The sequence below is a fragment of the Lissotriton vulgaris genome, chromosome 5 (genome assembly GCF_964263255.1).
Source record: "Lissotriton vulgaris chromosome 5, aLisVul1.2, whole genome shotgun sequence".
NCBI lineage: Eukaryota > Metazoa > Chordata > Amphibia > Caudata > Salamandridae > Lissotriton > Lissotriton vulgaris.
Genome location: NC_141693.1, coordinates 1,172,600,411 through 1,172,616,697, shown reverse-complemented (window position 1 = coordinate 1,172,616,697; position 16,287 = coordinate 1,172,600,411). Strand labels below are relative to the sequence as shown.

Genomic DNA, 16,287 nt, shown 5'->3' with positions numbered 1-16,287 from the left:
TAGAAAAATAGAGTGTAAAATGTAGTTCTGTGAAAACATACCAACAAAACAGTCAATTCATTTTTGCATTTACCAGACTCTTTCGTTTACACATTCTTCAGATTTGTACACCCTTTATGAAATGTACATTTTGCAACGTGATCTCTACTTTGTTCAAAAGAATAAGTTATGTTTTAATAACATTGTTGAGGAAGATAGCTTATGAATTTTTTTTAGCTCATGGTAAAATCCTATAAACCTACCGAAGGGCAGACAGAGATCATAACACATAGCCTGTGTATCACTACTCTTTCAGGCCAACAAAAAATGAACATTACATGCAAGATGAGAGACAAACATATGCTTTGGTGCATACTGAGAGCCCATAAATATAAAAAAAAGAAATATGTTTAACTCATAAGGAGCAATGGGTCTAGTTAGAGGAGGATATACTTTCGTACCATCTATAAAATTCTTCATCACATTTAACTACAAGGGAGATTTCGATTGGCTAAAGGATGTAAGAAAACATTGTCACTTCCTAGTATGTTTCAGAGCCAATTGTCTTGCCTGGCACTATGCCTTCATATTTCATTTGAAGGCATAGGGATATATTGAGGCATGTTATTTGAGGTCTTTAAGAATTTTTCTACAGTCCCTAGACAGATTTAGTTGTGTGTACTGAAATTTATCAGAGGTCTGGTACTTGGGTTCTGCAGTGATTAAAGACTTTTCCCTTTGTTGTGGATATGAAGTCTGTTCTGAACAGCACACCATTTTACAGTTTTTCTAAGGATTAGCAGCCTGGAAACCACAATTTGCATGGCTACATAGAATCAATAAGGACTGTATTGGTTTTGGATTCTAGCAGCCTGAGAATGATTTTGGTAGATGAAGAATGCAATCAACAGGGCATTCCCTGTGGAGATTTGTGCTGGAATTCCCTGTGGAGTTTTGTTCTGGATATCACGAAGAAGAATCCAAGGATTTCTTGTACTTGAGAACAGGTCTGTCTATCTGTGGGTTCACCAAAATAATTTCTTTCTCAAAGTACTTAATCACGGACGACCCATTGATATTCTTTTAAGAGATATCAGTTTAAAATGTCAGTTTTCACATTTTTTATATCAGGAAGTTGAATTGTTGTGATGTCTTGGGATAAAGCCAGCTGTTTAAACTTCATTTGAAAGGGCAATAGGCATGAATATACCCTGCTTGCTGTGATAGTAGTTAGTTGTTGTATTGCCTGTCTACACTATGAGGAAGATAGGGCTTGAGGACTTGCTGGACCCTCCTCGGGTCCAGCATTTGTCGTTACTAGCTTCACTATATCATCAGATGATCCATATGAATTTTCCATGGAAATGCAATGCTTTATTACCTATAAGGATACACTCTTGCAACTCGTGTGTCTCAGGTATCTCTAAAGTACTGGATTCTTCAAATTGGGTGGGATGTCTATTTGTTATGGATTATTAAGGTCAAACCATTTTGGGGAATTTGAGAGGTTGTGTAGACATCTGATACAGTGCTTAGTTTGTAAAATATGAAGTGCAGGTGCTCAAATGTTTGCCAGATGCCACACTCACTTTTCCAAGCTCCACCCACTCCCTCCACCCACTTTATTAGCTCCACCCACATCTTCAAGTGGCACTGCTAAAAGTCAAATATAATACCTGATCTGAATTTCAGAAAGGGAGCCTTCCTCATAGTAAGGTTTTGATAGGAGGTTCCCCATGAACCATTTTGAAAAAGATTAAAGCAAATGTGCATTTTAAAACACAAGTTTGGAATAAATTAGCTAAAACCACTAATGCATTGAAAAGGGACAATTTCAGTGCTCTGTGTTCTGATTTGGGGAAAGGACAATAGTGGGGGTAGGCGGTAGGGCATGCCACTTTTAGCAGAGTCTATGTCAGACCTCATGCATCATGAAGGGCCAGGCAGCGGAATGTCCTCCGCGCTCTTGTGCCCATGCTCGTTGCATGACCTGACATTGACCCTGAGGTGCTGCTGCGTCCTGCACGAACTCAACAAAGAAAGAGTGTGTGCGTAAAGATTCAGGGTGGCACCAGGTTGTGGGAAGGTGTGTGTATTTCAAGATGAGGGTGAGACGTAGCCGTGTGGGAAGAGATGTGTGTGTTATTCTGAGGTTATATTATAATGACGGAGGGTGGGAAAGTATGTCTATGAGAAAGTTTGGGTGCACCTATAAGAAGGGGCATGAGCTATGCCAATGTCTGGATGTAAGTGGAAGAAAAGACATGAGGCGTGGATGGTGTGTGTCAAAGATCAAGTGTGTGGGGGGCGTGGCCAAGCAGCATGGCCGACAGGACGTGAGCTTCACCAGCTCCGTCCGAGGACCCTTTGTATCCTGCTAAAGAGATCCTTGCTGGACCCTCCATAGGGGTGCTGACGGTCCGGATCCTTTCTCGTCCCGTCTGGGACCACCACGTCGCCTGGAGAGCCTCTGATGCCCCGTTGAAGCCGCCGGAGAACACCGCGGCGCTCGGTGAGCTCCGCTTGTCTGTACGTGAGACCGAGGACTGGGCCTGCGCGAGAGAGTAGCGGTGCGTGCGGCCCGCTTGCTGAGGAAGTCTCCCGGCTGGGGAGGTGCTCGCGTGCACGGCGGACCTCCTGATGGTCGGTGACCTGTGGTGGACGTCCTGAGAGGCCAGTGAAGGGCTGTGCTGGGGTCCGGTGACTCCCGCTGACCTGTGCAGGGGGTTGAGGTGCTGGCCCCTCCCCCCACCGACCCGATCCTACACCGGAGCTCCCGGCTGCGGAGTGCAGCTCGGGGTGGGTGTTTCCGCTGGTGCCTGGGGCTCTACGCGACTTCTTGGGGACTGAGGCAGTGTAACCCCGAGTGCTGGACGCTGACCCGCCGGACCTACTTGCATCAAGGCCCGCCTCTGTACTGGGAGCCGGGGCGGCCTGTTCCCTGTGGTTTCCCTGTAGCTGTGGGGATTGCGGCCTCCGTCCCTGCTGCGGGGTGCTGCGGAGAGCATTCCGCGTGGAACTTGCACTGGCTCTGTAACTAGTGGCGTACTGCGGTGTCGACTCCTGTGGGGCACGGGCGATTTGGGGCCCCCCCATAAATTACGTGCTATTTTCCCCATCTGCTGGAGCGGCCCCCCCCCCCTGTGTGGCAGCGGAACTCGGACTGTGCTGCCCCGAGGGCTCGAAAATCACATTGTTGCCCCTGGAACTGGAGGGGGCTCGCCCGAGGTACGCTGGCTGGCGGTAAGCTGCTTTTACCCTGATTATTGGAGGTCCTCCCGCCCTGCTCGGTGAGTGCATCTTGCCCACTGGTTGCCGCGCTCTCCCTTGGCTAGTGGTGGGGGTCGTCGCTTGGGCCGGATTTGCCTGGTACGCCCTGCTGAATTGTCCTCTCCACCGGTCCTCCCGCCTCCGCTCTGCTGTTGGGATCTGTGCCTACCCGGTGGGACCGGGCGAGCCCTAGCTGAGACGCCTCGTGGGGGCTCCCGGTGTGCCCCCCAGGATGATGACCCGCAAGGATAGGACTGCGAAATCCTCCCAACCCAACACCATTGTGCAGTATACCACCCCAAGACTACCGTCGCAGAGGATCACACGGCAGACGGGACCGGACGATGGGGGCAATGGACCGCATGAACCCTCCCGGGCAGAGATACTGAAAGCAATCCAGGGATCCCACTCTGCCTTGGAGAGACAGATCGAGACTGTGTCAATTGATGTAAATCTCCTCCGGACGGACCTCCGTAAGGTGGCGGACAAGGTCTCAGACGCGGAGGGCAACATCGCACAATTGCAAACGGAAGTGGCCTCCCTGCAGAAATTGGTCGCGCACCTGACGTCCACTACCCGTGCACTGGAGAGGAGAGCGGAAGATGCGGAAGGCAGGGCCTGTCGGAGCAACATCAGGGTCCTAGGCGTGCCGGAGCGCCTTGAGGCGGGAAACGCTGAACGCTTCTTGGAGACGTGGATCCGTACCCAGCTATGCCCGACCGGACTGTCCAGTGTCTTTGTTATTGAAAGGGCACACAGGGCCCTGGTACCCCCTCCACGCCCAGGCGAATCACCTAGAGCCATCATTGCAAAGATTCTAAATTATAAGGATCGTGATTGTATTTTGCGGGCCGCCAGAGAAATGGAGTCCATCACCATTGAAAATAGTCGTATTTCCATCTACCCCGACTATACTCAACAGGTGCAGGAGCAACGGAAGTCCTACCTGGGGGTCAAGCAGAAACTTCGGGACATGAAGCTACAATACATGCTCCTTTACCCAGCCAAACTCAAGGTGCTCTCCCAAGGACGCGCTCACTTCTTTGAGTCCCCGGCGGAAGTGTGGGAGTGGCTCGAGATACGGGGAGACGACCTACCTCCTGGTGAGCGGGGTGGCCCCCGCGAGACCTGGGGGACCCGGCCCCCGAGGCGCCGGCGAAGCAGAGGGAGACGCAGGTCTGGATCCCGGGGTTCTCCCGAGCCCCGGATTACCGTAGGCGAGGATGGAGCGCTCCACGTGAGACCATCGACAGCGGGGGCCGCTCCGGAGTCACCTGAGGCCACTGCACCTGGGGAGATCCTGGTCCCGGATACCTTGCAGGAAACCTTGCTGGAGGTACACTCTGCTCCCCCGGTGATACCGGAAACCGCCCTCTCCGAAACACGGCCTGAGTGAACTCTGATATGAGGTACTGTCTTGTTAAAATGTTGTTGCCCTGGGAGGTTGGGTGGGTCGCCCCTCCTGGTTTTTGCCTGCCCGGTGCTGTCTCTGCCTGGCACTGAGAACACTGGTTGGTGGGCTGAACAGAAGATGGACACCATGTTGGCCGAGGCGATGTGGTGAGAGGTCCAAGAGTTTATGGCGTACCGTCGCCCAGCATTGGTATTGACTTTCATGAACATTTCCAGAGACTGTCCTGGAACATTGGGTCCTCGGGGAGTTGGGGGAAAGGGTGGGTGGTTTTGGTTGGTTGTGTGTGAGTGTGGGGTGCGTGGGGTGTATGGGGTGGCTGTGCACGTCCTGGCACTGGCAGGGGAAGGGCAGGGTAGCGTTCTTGGTTGTTGCTGTCCTTTTGCTCGCGGGTGGGGGGGGGTGACTGGTTCTGATGGGGTGTTGAGTCCTTCTGTTTTTGGAAGGCCCTGGCGTGGGATGACCGGGATGGTGTGTTTTCCTGTTGAGTCATTCCTCCTTATGGGTGGGGGAGGGGGGGGGATTGCTTCTGGGGTTGGGTGATTGCGGGTACTGTGGGGTTGGGGGGAGTTGTGGGGGGTATTTGTTTTTGGCATGGTGTGTACTACTGTTCGTGCCCCTAGGAGGCTGTTTGCAGAAGTTAGACTTGGGTGCCCGGATGGGCATGACCGACGCTTATGGGATTCAAATTTTTAACCCCTTCGAGGCTGATGACGAGCTGGGCTCGTCATGGTGTAGCCTCCTCGCACACTGATGACGAGCCCAGCTCGTCATGTAAAGTGCGTTTTTTAAAAAGTCAGCATACGAGCAGAATAAGGGCAGCGCGCATGAGGTTAACTTGGAACGTGCGTGGCCTGGGTACTTGCTCCAAGCGGCATAGGGTGCTATCCTTCCTTCGTCATTGAGTATCAGTGGCGTGCCTGCAGGAAACGCATTTGAATGAGGAGGGTGCTCTTAAATTGGCAAGGAAATGGAGGGGTCAGGTGTTCCATTCCTCCTTCTCTACCTATGCTAGGGGGGTCCTGATCTGGGTGGCTCCGGGGGTACCCCTAGCAGTCCAGTATGTTGAGGCTGATGTTGAGGGCAGATATGTTCTTATACGTGTGAAACTGGATGGGAGGGACTTCCTGCTGGTGAACTCTTATGCACCTAACATAGATGACCCGAGTTTCTTTACCGGCCTGCAGGAGCTTATAGCGACAGACCTGGATGCCCCCCTCCTCTGGTTTGGAGATTTTAGTTGTGTACTGGATCCACTGCTGGACAGGCATCCCCCCCGGGCGGGTACAAAACCTCGGATGACGGCACGACTCCGGGAGGTAATGGAGAATCTGGGTGCTGTGGATGTCTGGCGACTCGGCAATCCGGGACTGAAGCTTTACACTTGCTATACCCCCACACATAACAGGCTCGACAGGGTCCTTGCGGCCAACATTGGCGCATCCCTTGTTTTATCGGTCACACATCAGGCCCGGTTCTTATCCGACCACTCGCCCGTGACGTGCACGGTGCAGTGGGTGGACCGCTCCTCCCGCCCAAGGACCTGGCGGATGCCAGGGGATCTTCTGCAGGATCCGGTGGGACGGGAACATGTGGAGACGTCCCTGCGTAATTATCTGGACCTGAACTGGGAAGTGGGTGATATCCCTTTTGCGACCAAATGGGATGCCCTTAAGGCAGTCGTGCGGGGCGCTTGTATGGGTCTGACATATGGAGTTCGCAAACAGCTGCTCCGTGACCTCGCGAGTGCTGAGGAGTGCCTCGGCCACTACCAGTCCTTACCGGACCCAGATGGGTCGAACATCGACTCTGAGCGGACAGCCCGAGAAGGCGTCCATGATATCCTAGACCGGCTAGATAGATTCACTCTTGGTCGATATCGCCAACGCCTTCACCGTGAGGGGGACAAGTCGGGCCGATTGCTGGCCTGGATTCTCCGAAGAGAGTCGGCCCCTGCGCGGATTGTTGCATTGAGAAATGCCGCTGGGGTCCTAGTACACTCGGAACGGGACCTTCTTGCGGTGCTCCGCACACATCTGCAGAAGGTCTATACTGCTGACCCCCTGGTGACAGAGGCGTCCTATCAGCCGTACCTCCGGGATTTGCCCCTTCGGACCCTCTCTAAAGAGGATGCTGAGGATATGGATACTCCAGTGACGCTTCATGAGGTCAAGGTGGCGGTGGCCGCCCTGCCGAAGGCTAAGTCGCCGGGTGGAGACGGTTTTCCCCCAGAGTTTTACCAGGCGTTTGTTGACACTCTCGCGCCCCACCTCTTGCAGGTTTACCATGAAGCGATGGTGCAAGCTGCGCTCCCGCCCACCATGCAGCAGGGTGAGGTCTGCATGCTCCTGAAACCGGGTGGGGATGACTGTGATCCTGCGGCCTACCGGACGATCACTTTAATCAATACCGACGCCAAAATTCTTACTAAAATCTTGGCCACCCGGCTGGCTCCACATATGACACACTTGGTTCATTATGATCAGTGCGGGTTCATTCCGGGCCGCAACACCGCCATGAATCTCCGGCGTCTGAACCACGTTCTACATGAGGTGCGCGATAGGGAGGATCCTCAGGTCCTGGTCTCGATAGACCTGGCTAAAGCTTTCGATACAGTTAGCTGGGGGTACCTATTGGAGGTGCTTCGGTTAGCGGGGATGGGGCCCCTTTTCTGCACTTGGATTCGTATCCTTTACAGTGCGCCTACGGCCAGGGTCAGGCTCGGAGCGGCCCGCTCGGAGGAATGGAGGTTGGGCAGGGGCACCCGCCAGGGGTGCCCCCTGTCACCGCTCCTGTTCGCTCTGGCGATTGAGCCCCTTGCAGTGACACTACGCGCGGAGATGGCACCCTGGGGAATACGAGTGGGGGATGTGGTACACCTGGTTTCGCTTTATGCGGACGATGCGTTGTTCTACCTGACCTCCCCGCGGGAGTCGCTGCCGATCCTGTTACGCCACTTGGAACACTTTGGTGCAGCTTCTGGGCTGCGTCTTAATCCTGAGAAATCCCTGATCTTTCCCCTTGCGGGATGCGGTGAAGACCCTCGTGTGGGTTTTCCGCCCCTGGGGCTGCGGTGGGAGATGGAGGCCTTCCGCTATTTGGGTATTCAGGTGGCTGTCTCTGATGAACAATTGCTGGCCCGCAACGCCGACCGTGTGCTCAGTTCCCTACAATAATCTGTGTCCTTTTGGAATACGCTTCCTCTCTCACTCATGGGACGATTGGCCGTCTCAAAGATGGTGATGCTGCCTAGAATATTGTATATCCTACAGAATACCCTTTGTCCTCTTCCTCCTCGAATTTTCAACAAGCTTAATACGATGCTTACCTCCCTGCTCTGGGCAGGCAGACGCAGCAGAGTTGCGCTGCGTACGGTGGTCAGACGCTGGGAGGAGGGTGGCTTGGAGGCCCCACGCTTTGATCTCTACTATTACGCGGCCCAACTTATACCGGCTGCGCGCTGGTTCGCGGGCGCAGAAAATTGGGAATTGCAACTCCTGGCTGGTAGCGCAGATGAGAGGGCGTTGCAATTGGCTCTGATGCGTGGCAGAGGAGCGGATGGCCACCTGCCGTATATTGTGCGGCATACTGCGGGGATCTGGCAGCGAGTAGTGGAAAGAGTGCTGGGACGGGCCCCTTTTCATAGGGAGCTGCCGATATGGATATTGGCACCGGTCGCTCTAATGGAAGAGCACATGTCGTTTCGGGAATGGCGTGAGGGCGGCTGCGACACATTGGCAGACTTATATCCGGACGAGTCCTTTGTGACCCTGGAGAGAGCTGTCGAGGCCTTCAGTCTTACTGGGGGCCAATACCTTCACTATGGCGGCCTGCGGGACATGGCGAGAGCGACGTGGCCACAGTTCCCTGAGGCGCCCCAGGTGTCCCATACTTTGAATATCTTGCTATCGTGCGGCGCGGGACGGCGATTGATAACGCTTTTATATACAGCGATGAGATGCGACTCGGCGCCTCCGGTGTCTCCGTCCTGGGCAGCGTGGGAGGCAGATTTAGGGGTTGCCTTGGACCCGGGACAGCGGGGGCGGATAGGGACGCTCACCAAGAAGGTATCGTGTAACGCACGTTTCAAACTAATCCATTTTAATTTCATGCACCGCACTTGCGTAACCCCAGTTGCTCTGCGCCGCATCGCGGCGGATAAATCCGATGCCTGTCCTCGGTGTGGTTCGGTAGGAGCCGGATTTCTCCATCTAGCTTGGGAGTGCCCACTAGTCGGGGACTTCTGGAGGGTAGTGGTAGCCTACATCCGGAGGGTCACGGGACTGCGTCTTGACCTGTCCCCGATCCATTGCTTGTTAGCCCTGGTCCCCAAACCTAAGAAGAGGAATCTGTCATATAAAATGCTGCAGCTGCTCTTAGTGCTGGCTAGACGGCGGGTGGCTATAACCTGGATGGGACAAAGGGCGCCAGATATGACATTATGGCTTCGGGATGTGGGGGAATGGACATTGGCTGAAGAAACGCACATGCAGCATACGCGTAGGGATGAGCGGCTACAGGAGGACTTGCTTGCATGACGTGTGATGTGTGCGGTGGGGTCGACTGACAGCGACTCTGATGCTACTAGTGCTGCATTGTTCTCGTCCGAGGAATCGGGACCTGAGGGAGGGGTGGCGGGGGATGGGGAGGGAGAGTAGGGGCTGGGGTACTACCCTGATGACTACGCACATGTTCCTTATGTCAGTTTCTGTACTTGCACTGTATCCCGTGGATCTGATTCTTGCATTTCCTGTTCTATCTGCAAATGTTGGAGCCGTGCTGGGGGGGTGAGCTGCGTACACATGTATTTTCTATACCTTGATGCCAATTTTGGGGAGGGAACGTATTGTTTATTTGTTTATTCTGCTGAAAAAATAAAGTTTTTTTTTCTTCACCCTTAAAAAAAAGATCAAGTGTGTGTGCGCACATGTGGGTAAGAGTGAGACACTGTAGTGTTGGAACGTGTGTGTGTTTTTTCTGTAAGTATATGAGGTTCATGGTGTGTGCGTTGTGTGTGTGTAAATATGGATACAAAGAGACATGGGTAGGAAAAGATCTGTGTATAAGGGCGTGTGGAGGGTGGATGTGTGTATAGAGGTAAGGTGGGGCAGCAGATTGTGCAAAGATGTCTGTATCTAAGGACAAGAGTGAGGAGTGGGGTGGGAATGTGTGTGCATGTTCCTGTAAGAATATATGATCTTGAAGGAGTGTAGAATGGTGCTCACTTGCACCTATGGTTAAGAGTTAAATACAGTGGTGTGGGCATGTGTGAGTATGTTCTTTTGAGAGTATGTTGTGTCTGTGTGTGTGCGCCTGTGGTTAAGAGTATAACTTGGGGGTGTGGGAATGTGTATGGTTGTCTTTTCCCTGTAAGTATATGGTGATCATGGTGTGGAGAAGTGTGGCTCAATGGTTAGAGCGGCAGACCCTGATGCAGAGGTCTGGCCCGGGACCAGGGTTCAATTACCGCCTCGGCGGGTCTTGGGCTCAATTTCCTCAGACCTGATAATTCTAGCCTCGGTGCCTATTCTAATCATGGGTGCGACTCTGCAACTCTGGGCAATAGCTTGCTTAATCTCCACAACGGCCCCAACAGCGCTAGGATGCCTGGCTGCACCTTGGGGGTGCCCAGGAGTGGGCGCCTCACAGGGAAAAGCCAGGAGGGTTCCACAGCGGTATGCGTACAAGCGCCGGAGAGACCCCATGTGGGGTGATTCGGGCGCTATACAAGTACTACAACATTTACATCATGTTGTGGCTATGTGTTCGTGTAAGGATAAGAAGAGGTATTGGATAGATAGAAGGTTTGTGTGAGGGTGTGATAGCTCATATGGTGCGTAAGGTGTATGTATTTTATTTGTAATTAAAGGTAAGGTGTTGTTTCCAGTTGTTAGAAGCTACCTATGTTTCACTATAAGAATGATCCAGAAGTATGGGAAAGTGTGTGCGTCTTTTAGTAAAGAGTGTATGAGAACTGTAGGTCATGGGTGGGTGTTTGTGTGAAAGAGTGTGTGTGTATGAAAAGCGGTATGGGATATGAGATGGTCTGTGTGTTAAGGTAAGAAAGGGCCATGTATTGTTTGAGGTGCATATGCGAGAGGGTGGTGTGGGAAGAAATGTGTTGTGTATGCTCTTTCTAAGAATTTTAGAAGGCCATGGGGATGGTAAGATCTGTGGATAAGGATAACATAGTGCTGGGGGGGTGGAGTGTTCGGAAGATGTAAGTTTGTTTTTGTAAGCGAAAGTGTGTGAAAGGAGAAGAATGGGTTATATTGAGTGTGAGAATGTCTGTATATTGGGATACGAATGGGGAATGGGAAGGTGCCCATGATGATATAATTGGGAAAAGGGATGTGGGAAGTTATGTGTGTAGGTAATAAAGGGAATATGGCAATCAGTGTGGGAGGGTGAGTGTGCACAAGGGGAAGAAAGGCTGTGGGATGTGGTATGATGTTGGTGCAATGTATGTTAGGTTATGATGGGGCACTGTGTATCGAAAGGGATTTGTTTAAGCTGAGAAAGAGCACAGGATATAAGGTGTGCCAGATAAAGAGTACTGTAGTGTAACATTTATTTACGACTTTTTATCCCTATCTGGGGTGCCGAAGCACTTGCCTATATGAGTTGCACGCTACACCTTGTACATACATGTCAGCATTTTAAAGAAGGAAAGTGGGAGATAATTAAAAGAAAATCTGAGGAAATTATTTACCCATTGACTTACATAGAAGTAAAGGCAATTTTAGGCAGAGGACAGCTGAAATGGGCATTTTGACCTTAAAAAATCGTGAATCTTCTGCCTGAATTGGGTCTGTTGGCATGCATGCTTGTTGGGTGTGTGATTGGAAGGGTGTTGTCTTTGTTCTTATCAGATGTGGGAAGTGTTTCAATGTTGTGCATGATGACCATGGAGTTGCTGTTATCGTGTTTTGGGAGCTTATCAGTGCAGTTGGTGAAGAAGTGTGAGAGATAGGTTTAGGGAGAGGATGTGGCCTAATGACCAGAGCTGCCGACTTTGGGCTTGGGGTACTGGGTTTGAGTTTCTGCAGGGGCTCAACATCCTGTGATTCTGGGTAACTCACTTAATCTCCCAGTGTCTACCAAAAATGAATGAGCCCTTGTCAATGTATTTGGCACTTGTATAAAGCCCTCTAGTACCTGCAGGGTCGAGTTTGTGCTATAGAAAAAAAATTGCAAAAGAAAATAGGTACACACGTTTTTCGTAAGCTGACAGTTTTCATCAGCTCTGTGTGGATCACGAGGCATGGGAAAGGGCTCATGTGGAGTGTGAAATAGAGATGCGAAGTTCGTTTGGAACGCAAACATTTTAAATTTGATCATGCACACTACCGGTTTTATCCCCTGTCCTTGAATGCTCAGAATAAATAGGACTCAACTGCAGCACACGCTGTTACTCTGCCAGGTGTCTACCCCTTGCACCTCCCACACCCATCTTCCATTCGCCCCCACCACAAAGCTCCCCCATAATATCAGAGTCCCACACTCGTCCTCAACTGCAGTGAGTCCCGATCGCAGTGGAGAGCCACTGTGTATGGTGAAGTAAGCAGCTACGTCTGTGGTTGCGCGGGAAAAGTTGAGAGTCCGACTGTGCATTTATGATAGATATCATACAGGGCCTGCCCTGCTGTGGAGGTTTAATAAAAATAGGTTTACTAAAAATACATTTCCTGGGGGACAGTTTTATTGCAGAGGGTGTACTACAGTTTTGATACATGCCTTCTATCTCTTAGACTCAGTCAGTGCATCTTTGAGGCATAGCCCTTAGTTGGTGCATACACCGGTGGCGTTACGCAAAAGGATGCCCCCAGAATGTGACCACTCTTCAGCTATCTGAAATCATGTGGGCACTGTAGTATTGCTTAGCCTCTAACTCTTCTGTCCCTGGCTCAGACTGCCAGTGTCTTTGGATAAATAACACCGAGCGGAGCATCGTGCCTGGCTATCGTCCATCTGTCTGATTTATTGCTGGTTTATTGGTTTTAACGGTCGGACCGGTCCGGACGGTGACAGCATAGCATTGGCAATTAATTGGCATCCCTGGTTAGCTCAGCTAGCTTCAGTTCGCTTAGTTAGTAAAAGTTTACAAATTACAATAAATAAATGAATTCAATTACTGCTGCAGAGATTGGAGCGTATGAATAGAATGCCTGCCCTGCCTTTAACATCAAATGAAACTTATATTCACACAGTCGCACCTGCCCCCACCACCCTCCCCTTCCCTCGTCGAACGGAATAAAACAAAGTGTGGGAGCTGACTGACCGGGTCAGCTCAACTTAACTTTAAGTGCTATGACTAACTTAATTTGTAGCTTCTTACCGTTACTCGTGGTGGGGCCGGTTGGCAGGCCAGGACAACCACACTGCTAGCTAGCTGCACATTGCACTTCTCAGTTGTACTTTGCTGCATGCTGCCTGCTTGCTACCAGGCCGCAGTGCCAGACCGTCCTGTAGTAGACTGTAGACACAGTAATGGCTGCAGTGCCACGCCACAAGGCACCAGACCGTCATCAGACACAGTTGCACAGCCCAGCTCTGCCCTTCGCCCTCGTCGTCGTCGTTGGACTAGTCTGGTCGGGTTGGGCCGGGGCCGCCAGCCTGGCTAACTTATTGTGGATGAGGATGACTCTTGGCATGGGGAGCTGCCGCCTGCCGCTGTAACTGCGCAGCACGGTTATGCTGGGGCGTGGCAACTGGTGGCGCGCACAGCCTCTACCCCCATCAGAACTACCAGCCCGGCCCCACCAACTTCCGCGGCCCGCCCACCCACAGGCAAACAGAAACTGTCAACAACTCTGCGGCCGCCATGATCATGAAACGAAACTTACTTTACACATATTATATTTTATTTTATATATTTATTATTCAATATATATTATATTCTCTCTTCTTGGACTTGGCCTGGGCAGGAGGAGCAGCAGGGCTACTAACTCACCTAAGTAATTAAGAAGTGTGTGTGAGTCGCGGCAGCACTGACTCGCAACTTGCAAGTGAAGTCACTGCACTCGCAACACTAAACTGTTTTAACGCCATGACGGTGATGACACTGACAGTATGATGAGACTCAGTGCCGGCGGCCGGGCGGCGGGATACTTACATGAAAACACGGTGCGGGCGGGCCTGGTGCTGCACAGAGACTGAGTACACAATAAAGAAAGCTATATATATATTTTTACAGTAAGTAACAAAACAAATCATCAATGTGGGTGTGCGCACAGCAGAGATTCATAGACCTGGCACTGATATTTAAGTGCCGGTGCTAAGCACCGGAAAGCACCGGCACAAATTAAGCACTGATCTGATAGCGTTCTGGTAAGGACTAACCCTTAGGTGCCAATTGTCCATGTGTGTATAGACAAACAGTTGCATGATGAGTGCTGCTACTGCAGTGCCACTTTAAAAAAGGAATTGGGGGCCAAATGTCAATACTTTGCATTAGCAGCTCTGACTCACTGGAATGTCCACTTCTGTGTGTGAGGAAGATAAAGTATGTAGATTATGGACCCATCAAGCTCCTTTGAAGTTGATCATCATTCTGAATTACATTTTAATCATCCATTTAAATGCATCAGTTGGGTCTGGATACTTTGTTCAACAAAATACATAACTGTTCACAACAGTGCTGAGTTCCCAATTATCTTTTCAGAGGTTTTGTTACACCAGAAATTGTTTGTGTTTCTCCCACTTTAGCGTTGGATTATGAGGAGGTTGCCAATATTTAGTGGTATTCTGAGGCAGTTGAGCTTTTCCAACCGTTTTTACCCCTATATTTATCAACTAAGTGCCTAAGTCCTTGATTGTACATTCAATTTTGCAATTCCTTAAAATCAACTACTGCTAGTAGATAGTGTATCTCCTATCTAAGAATGTTATACTTATTTTTATACTTCAGAGTTGGAAATTCATTCTTTTTTTTCTGGCACACAATTTAGAAGATATTTACTCTCATTTCTGTACTTTAGCACTTATCTGCATGGGAATTGAACAAGGAGGAGCCAGAGATATTTATTTATTTATTTATGAGATTTTTATTGTGCAAACAAATACCCGAAGGTGTCTCGGCGCATGTTGGGCTAGCGGGGAACCGGAACAGAAATTCACTGGTTAAACAGCCATGTCTTTAAGAGCCTACGAAAGCTCATCAAGTTGGGGGTGTTTTTGATAGTAAGTGGCAGAAGATTCCAGAGCTTTGGCGTAGCAACCAGAAAGCGTCTGTCTCCCCAAGTTGCTGTTCTTGTGCGGGGTACTGGTAGGAGGCAGGTGTTGGCAGATCTCAGTAGCCTTTTAGGGGTGTATAACTGAAATGCCTCGGTCAGAAACTTGGGACCGACGCCATGCACTGCCTTATAGGCAATGCAGAGGGCCTTGAATTTAATTCGGCTCTCTACTCTGAGCCAATGAAGCTGGCGAATGGCGAGAGTAGTAGGCTGGCGGCGGGGAATGTCTAAAAGAATTCTAGCAGGTGAATACATTTAGTTGGACACTGTGATTGGGCATCAGGGATCCTAATGCTTTAGTTCTTGTGGAGGTACCACTCACATCACACCCATGAACCAAGGGGTCCCAAATGATATTGATATGGACAGATGGAAATGACCGTCTGCTCACAGGGTTCAATGGCTGCCAAACATATCTTTGGTAATAGAATGGAGCAAATTGCTGCATCCAAACAGCAAGAGCCAGGGAGTCGTGGATTGGGGAAGAGAGACTGAAAGGGTGGTAAACAAAGTAGAGATTACCCTCATAAATTAATGAAGATTTGAGGGCTCTGTATGGAGTGCTTTGGGTTGGACTGTGGGGACAGCGGCACATCCAGGATCAGAGCAACACTTGAATGTTGAAGGAAGAATGCAAAACTGAGCTCTTGGCTGTTTCAGGATTGACAGCTTATGCCGCACCACAAATCCCATGAAATACTGTAAGAATGTGTACGTGCCACGTGTTGTGGACTGCTCCAGAACACCTTGCACAATTTTGTTTAAGTTTAAAACATGTATAAAATAATAAAACGCATTAACAAAAAAGAGACAAAGCCAGGATAATCAACTTAAGGAGGTACCAAATAAGAGCCCGTGGCTGTGAGGTCTACTGTTACATACACTATCTTGTCTGATAATCATAACCCAAGTGCCTATGATTATTACTGAACATCAAACAATGGAGAAATAGGATCCCAAACATATAAAGATATTCTAAACAAAAAAACATCTGCCAAAATACTGAAACAATCATAGATGGATCCTTTCTGTGTGCAATCATGAGCTAAACAATGAACACTCAGTGAAAATTTAAACACCACTAGCTTCCACTTCTATTTATTTTCTATTTATAGGATTTATAGAGCGCATGGCCAACCAACCAGGGTTTCCCAGTGCTAGTAAAACCCACAGATATAGGCCTTTGATGCCTTAAACAAAAGCTACATTTTAGAAAAGCCAAGTTTTAAGATGTTTATTAAATCCAATCTCTGTAAGGGAGGACTTCAACTGGGAAGAAAGGAAGTTCCACATTTTGTGGCTAAGCAGTTAAAAGAGCCTTTACCAGCCCAGGCCTACTTGAATCTCGAAACCTCAGGGAACCTCAGGCAGCGGTGGGAGGAATGAAGGCTT

At 50.1% G+C, this 16,287-nt stretch overlaps 1 protein-coding gene across 1 annotated transcript in view; it reads right to left on the bottom strand.

Moving 5' to 3' along the window:
- The window catches only part of INPP5F (inositol polyphosphate-5-phosphatase F), an 819,847-nt gene that overhangs the window by 168,203 nt on the left and 635,357 nt on the right, over positions 1–16,287 (bottom strand). The window lies entirely within an intron of this gene.